The 6,000-nt window shown below is 50.9% G+C and overlaps 1 pseudogene; it reads right to left on the bottom strand.

Annotated features, from left to right (window-relative positions):
- Nucleotides 1–1,918: 1,918 nt before the first annotated feature.
- LOC134369058 (F-box-like/WD repeat-containing protein TBL1X) overlaps nucleotides 1,919–6,000 on the bottom strand; it is a 53,906-nt pseudogene continuing 49,824 nt past the window's right edge.

Below are 6,000 nucleotides of genomic sequence, written 5' to 3'. Positions count from 1 at the left end.
CACACCCTGAAAAACACGGTCTCGTGGCTGGAAGGAACAAACACCAGCGAACCCCACCACTGCCAGCCGCCACCACCGCTGCCGCCACAGGCCTGCCACCGTCCTCAGATCTTCCCTGACCCAGAGGACGCCAATGAGAGACAGGCCCCAGCCGTCGGTCCTTGCCCCCGTTGCTGATTTCAAAAGTAAGCCAGTGTCGGGTTGTGACAATACGAGCACAGAGGTCACCCGATCCAATGAAAGGAAACTTTTCTAGGAATTCAAAGCCTTGTTTAATTTTTAAAAAACACTAAAAAGATCCATTCTTTAAAAAAACCCTCTTTCTCCTAGTCTCGTTTGAGAGAAGGAAATGATAAAGACAGCAGAAACGATCAGTGACGCTCTGCCTACAGCGTTCGCCATTAAGGCTGCAACGCTGCCTTTTGCACATCCTTTGGTCATCATTAGACCAAATGACGCCCTGGAGCCTTGACATCAGCTTTGCAAGGCCTGGCCTGGCCCACTCTTGGAGAAACAACGCCGCTGTGGGGAGGAGGCAGTTGCGGCCACGGGGAGCTGAGCTGTGGCTTTCGATGACTTCGGTGCTTCTTGGTTCTGGGGACGCGTCCTCAGGGTCAGAGCACACCGTCCTGCATTCACTTCTCTCCTCCCGGCCGCTAAGGTCACACACCCCGAAAGAGGCCACGTGGTTCTTTGTCCTCCCAGCGGGTCACAGAGCCACCCGCTGCACACCCATATGACTGCCCCTTCGCACCCAGTTTCCTGACCTCCTGTGGAGCTGTATGGAACGGGGGAAGCCACCTCGGGCCCTGCCTGTGTCTCCTGACAGCTTTTCTAGACTATGAATCACACACAGCTCTCTATGTCTGATGGCCATTTTAGGATTTTTAAATTGTCTTAACATAATTTTTTTTTTTTTTCCAAAAATACTCCAGGCTCTTTCTCTTATAAGTCATTTTGTATTCTCCTGTAAAAAGTCCCCCTGCCCTGCCTTCTGAACACAAAGCACTTATTATGCGCCCAAAGGGACCTTGAGACCTAAGATCTGAAGGAACTATGAGGACGGGACAGAGAAGGGTGAGCAACGGGTAGGGGCAGGAAGGGCGGGACGGAGGAGGGGACAGAGGGAGGGAGGAAGCTGTCCACTGGAGACTTCTGTCACCGTGTCCATGTGGCTGCGTCGAAAGAGGGGTCCTGAAAAGCCAGACCACAGCAGACAAGGGGATAAGGCAGAGGGGTCAGGGAACGACAGAGGGAAGACACAACAAACCCAAAACAGTTTCCATCTCAGACCGAAGGCCCCTAGACGACAGAATTCCAGCTGACAGAAAAACCATCGAACAAAGAAGATTCTAGAAAATAGAAAGTGTTGGGATTACAAAGTTGTGCATCACATCTGTATAAATTGGTTTTTGAACATCCTTTGCCAGAGCAGCTGTAGTGTCCCAATTGTCAGGGGAAAGAAAACACCAGCGCGAGGAGAGGACGTTTCCCCTTCTGATTTATCACAGAATTTTGCTTCTTTGTTTGTTATTTGTTTTTGTTTTTTTTGGCACAGCTTCCTTTTTTCTTGTTTTCCGTTCAGCCATCATAGCCTCTTCCGGATGGAAACCACACCGTGCAAGTCTAGCTTCCTGTTCCCTGGGCTTAATGTCCTGGGTGGAGACCACTCTTCCCCCTCTGATATGACTGTGTGTATGCTTTTGTTTTTGCTTGTTTGTTTAGGAACTTCTTGATGAAGATTACAAAAACATATACACTCCTGTGGCAGGGACGAGTTGATTTCCAAGTACACTCTAATGCAAGTCAAGTTCGTACAGATTTGGAGCTGACAGAATGGTGTCTGGAGAGGGCCACGACCCCACACCGTCTCTGTTGGTCCACTAAAACTCTTGAGTTTTTCTATAATATTTTGTGTTTACTTCCGCAGATCTAAAAGACACACCTGGAAGGAAAGACAGAGGCGCCTGTTATCTCTAGAGAGGACACAAAGGTGTCTTTAGAGCAAGGGTGGGTAGATGGTGGCCAACCATCTATTTTCATCAATACATTTTCGTTGGAACACAGTCATGAAGGTCAGAGAAGCTCCAAGAACAGGCTAGTGTCTGCCCATCTGGCCAACCAAATTCAAGCAAACAGCACTGGGGGAAACACCAGGACAAGGACTAAGGTCCACGTGGCAGAGTGACAGTGGCAGCAGCAGGAACCATAGCCAGATGCCTACATGGCAAGGTAGGTGGCAGCTTAGGACTAAGTGCAAGGCCTCCGAGAACATTTGGGGACCCTGGCCTTCGAGGTCAATGCTGTGCTGTGCATGGGAGCAGGTTGTGCTGCATCTCTGGGTTCCACCCAGGAGATGCCAGGAGACCCCCAACCCCAAGCAGTGACAGCCCAACAGGCCTCCAGGTATTGCCTAATGTCCTCAGAGGGGCAGAGCACCCCAATTTCATCCAGGAAATGATGACCAGAAGGACATTCTGCAAGGGCTGAAGCGAGGGCCACTCTCAGATGTGGGGCCACCCCATGCGGTCCCCGCGCATGAGCTGAGCCCTGCTGAGTGCCTCCCCGGCTTGCCCCAACCCCACGCTTGCCCCTGCCACCACGAGCACTGCTTACGGAGCCCTCGGAGGTGCTGGCACCCACTTTGTCCCCGCGAGCATTCCAGCACAACTCGAAGATGCCACCGGTGCCTCGGTAGCTCTGGACGAGACTGCCACTCTGCAAGGGAGAAATCACAGTGAACAGAGCTGACCACACGGGTGCAGCCCTTCTGCCCGCCCAGGTGCTGCACTGGTCTCGGGGACAGCGGGGGGCTGCTCATAAAGGGGAAAAGAAGGTGGTGGCTCCTCCAAGGAGGGACGTCTCCAAGATGTCTTGCTTGGAGCTTTGAGCGCTGAGGACAGCAGAAGCAGACACCTTTCCCGGGGAGGAAGTGGCCCTGGGTGTCTGTCCTGGGCCAGGGCACAGCCAGGCAGAGCCGGACAGACAGCCCAGGACTGGGCTCTCCATGGGGGGTGGCCGCTCATTCCTGAGCGCCAGTTCCCTGTTAGCTGTTCTGAGCCCAGGTCACTGCAAACACAGCTACTCGGGCAATAATTTGCAAAGGACTCAACCCCGAGGGTCAAGAGATGACCTGAGTATTCCAGATATGGACACACTTGTCAAAGGAGCCGCTTTCCAAGTACTTCCCGTGAGGGCTAAAAGCGACACTATAGACAGCTTCCTGGTGTTTGGTCAGCGTGTGGATACACACCCCTCGCTCCACATCTGACAGCCGGACCATGGAGTCAAACGAAGCACTGCGGACACAGAGCGGACACGTTATCACCTGAGCATGCAAGTGTTTATCACATGTCCCTGCAACACTGGCCACACCTCACAAGAGCCATCTCTCTCTCTCCGATTCTAGGTCCAGATCGGTGACCTTCTACTCCTAAAATGCAACTCAGATGCAGTGAAAACAAAGCCATCGTCACAAAACAAACAACCTTTAGTGCTGTTATTATGAAAGCAATTTGATAACCATGTTCCTAAGTTTCTGCATTTGTTTAAAGATATAAATGGTAAATACTTTTGTGGAATATTTGTCAAGTTCTCTAAGATGCTCTTACATTAAAAAACTTCTATTGTTAACAACAAATGCAGACAGCCAGGTTTGGAAAAACAGCGAATAGAGTGAATAAATATTTATAACATTTTTAATCCAACAAGAATTAAAACACAGTCACATCTACACATTCGACCACATTGCTGAGAGCTGCAAATTTCAGTTATTTTCAAATTTAAAATAAAATACATATCACAAACCTGCTATCTGGCTTTCTTTTTCTCTATAGGGCTGGTACCAGCCTGTCCATTTCGTGTGTGCAGACTAAAGGGTCATTTAAGTTCCTAATGGGTAACACTTGACACAAAAGAACCCCTCCAAGTCACCAGTAGATGATTATAGCAAGCGGTGCTTTATCATAGTCATTTAAGTGGCTTTTAAGACAATTACGTGAAATAAGAGAATTATGGCCTTTGTGTTGTTCTGTTCAACCACTCGGCTGATACAGGGATTCTCTCCAATCTTTTCTAAGAAACAAGCTTGGTTGGGCTGAGCACTTTCAACATACTGCTCGCTCATGGCGCGGCCGGCTGGCCCCCGCTGCCCCAGAGGCACGTGGCAGGCATCCTCCCCTTACAGGAGGTGTGTGCCCGCCTGTCACTACCTTCTCTCTGCAGCTACACAGAATAACCCGCTGCTGCCTCCTGGTACTCAAACATTCCCCTTAACACTCCTCTCTTGTAGGCTAAGGGGACATCCACATTTCATGTGTCCAGATCCTGGTTTTCAGACCCCTAAGCATCTTGGCATTGGGTCTCAGAATCTCTTTAGCTTCTTCTTCTAAGAGTTATTCCTGAAATAACGGGAGTGGAACATTCTACTCTTAACGAGGTCTGGCGAACTTCAGGGCACAATAATGCTCTTGAATGAAGCCTAAAGCCACGTGGTTTGGGGAGGCCACCTTTGTCTCTTATAACCCCTCTTCCCAATTCTGGCGGTGACTGGCTGGCCACTCCACTACCTCCGAAGCTGGTGTCTTAGGGGACTCACTATATACAATGTCAGGTCAAGTCTGGCTGTGGCTGGGGGAACCTTTATCCCTGCTTGAATTCCCTGCCCATGTAAGTCCTGAGTTGAACGAATAAACCAAGCCCAAGGTCCGAGGTGAACTCTTTCCCTTTCCTTTCTCTGCTGTCAGGAAAACCTTCAGCAAAGCCAAGTGCCTGAAGCCATCTCAACACGTGCCTTCTCCTAGCCTCACTTACAAGTTCTATCTCGGCCCCTTCAAAAGGGAGCTACGACGTTCAATGCTCCAGCAAAACGTCCTGTTCTCTCTGCGTATGAGGAAGTTCTGCTGCTGTGAGGCTGACTCAGTGACAGCGGGCCAGGCTGAGTTCAGGAGCCGAGGCTGGGCTGTGCAGGGGTCCTGTCCTTACCTCTCCAGCATGATATTTGAGTTGGGGTTGCTGGTGGTCTGCCCGGTGGGACTCCACTTGATGGTGTATATCTCTTTGCTGTGAGCTTGCAGGTCATGCACACACGTGTCCTGCTTCATGCTCCAGATCTAGAGAACACAGTGGTAACAATATGAGCAAGCTATGTCCCTCCAGTGAGCCAAGAGACTGCTGGCTGTGAACCGTACATGAGCCACTGGAGTGTCCCACTGGAAAAAACTGCAGGTTATTTCCCAGGAAGGGCTGGGACTCCTAGCAAGACCCTTGACTGATACATCAGAGTTCACTGGGCGAGAGCTAATCTGACAGTCAGTAATGGGATAAATTACAGAGGAAGGAAGAGGACTCAGTACAGATAACCCCCAAAGGAGCAGGGAATGTGAGACTTGTGTTGAGTACTGGGGGCTGTTTAGGGTTAAACAACTCATCCCTACAGATGCCAACTTGACCTTTAATGTCATGTCATCAGAGCAGGATGCTAGCAACATTCCAGAAGGATCCCATTTGATAGCATTGACCTCATTCTGAAAGATAGGACGGGTTGGGAAAAGAAATCAAGGCCTGAAATCAGACCCAGTGGCTGTCCACCAGGGGGCAGTAGCGCTCTGTCATCATGGTGGCCGTCCAGCAGGGGGCAGTAGCACTCTGTCACCCTGCCATCCACCAGGGGACAACAGTGCTCTGTCATCCCAGCAGCTGTCCAGAAGTGGGCAGCAGTACTTTCTCATCCTGCTTACCGTCCAGCAGGGGGCAGAAGCGCTCTGTCATCCGGCCGACCACCCACCAGGGGCAATAGTCCTCTGTAACCCCACTGGCTGTCCTCAAGGGAGCAGTAGCACTCTCTCATCCTGCCTACCGTCCACCAGGGGGCAGTAGTGCTCTGTCATCCTGCCATCCACCTAGGGGCAATAGTGCTCTGTCATCCCAGTGGCTGTCCACAAGGGGGTAGTAGCGCCCTGTCATCCCAGCAGCTGTACACAAGTGGGCAGTAGCACTCTC

This window comes from Cynocephalus volans, unplaced genomic scaffold (assembly GCF_027409185.1).
Source record: "Cynocephalus volans isolate mCynVol1 unplaced genomic scaffold, mCynVol1.pri scaffold_35, whole genome shotgun sequence".
NCBI classification, from domain to species: domain Eukaryota; kingdom Metazoa; phylum Chordata; class Mammalia; order Dermoptera; family Cynocephalidae; genus Cynocephalus; species Cynocephalus volans.
The sequence above is the reverse complement of the archived record's forward strand: the minus strand, read 5'-3'. Positions and strand labels throughout refer to the sequence as shown.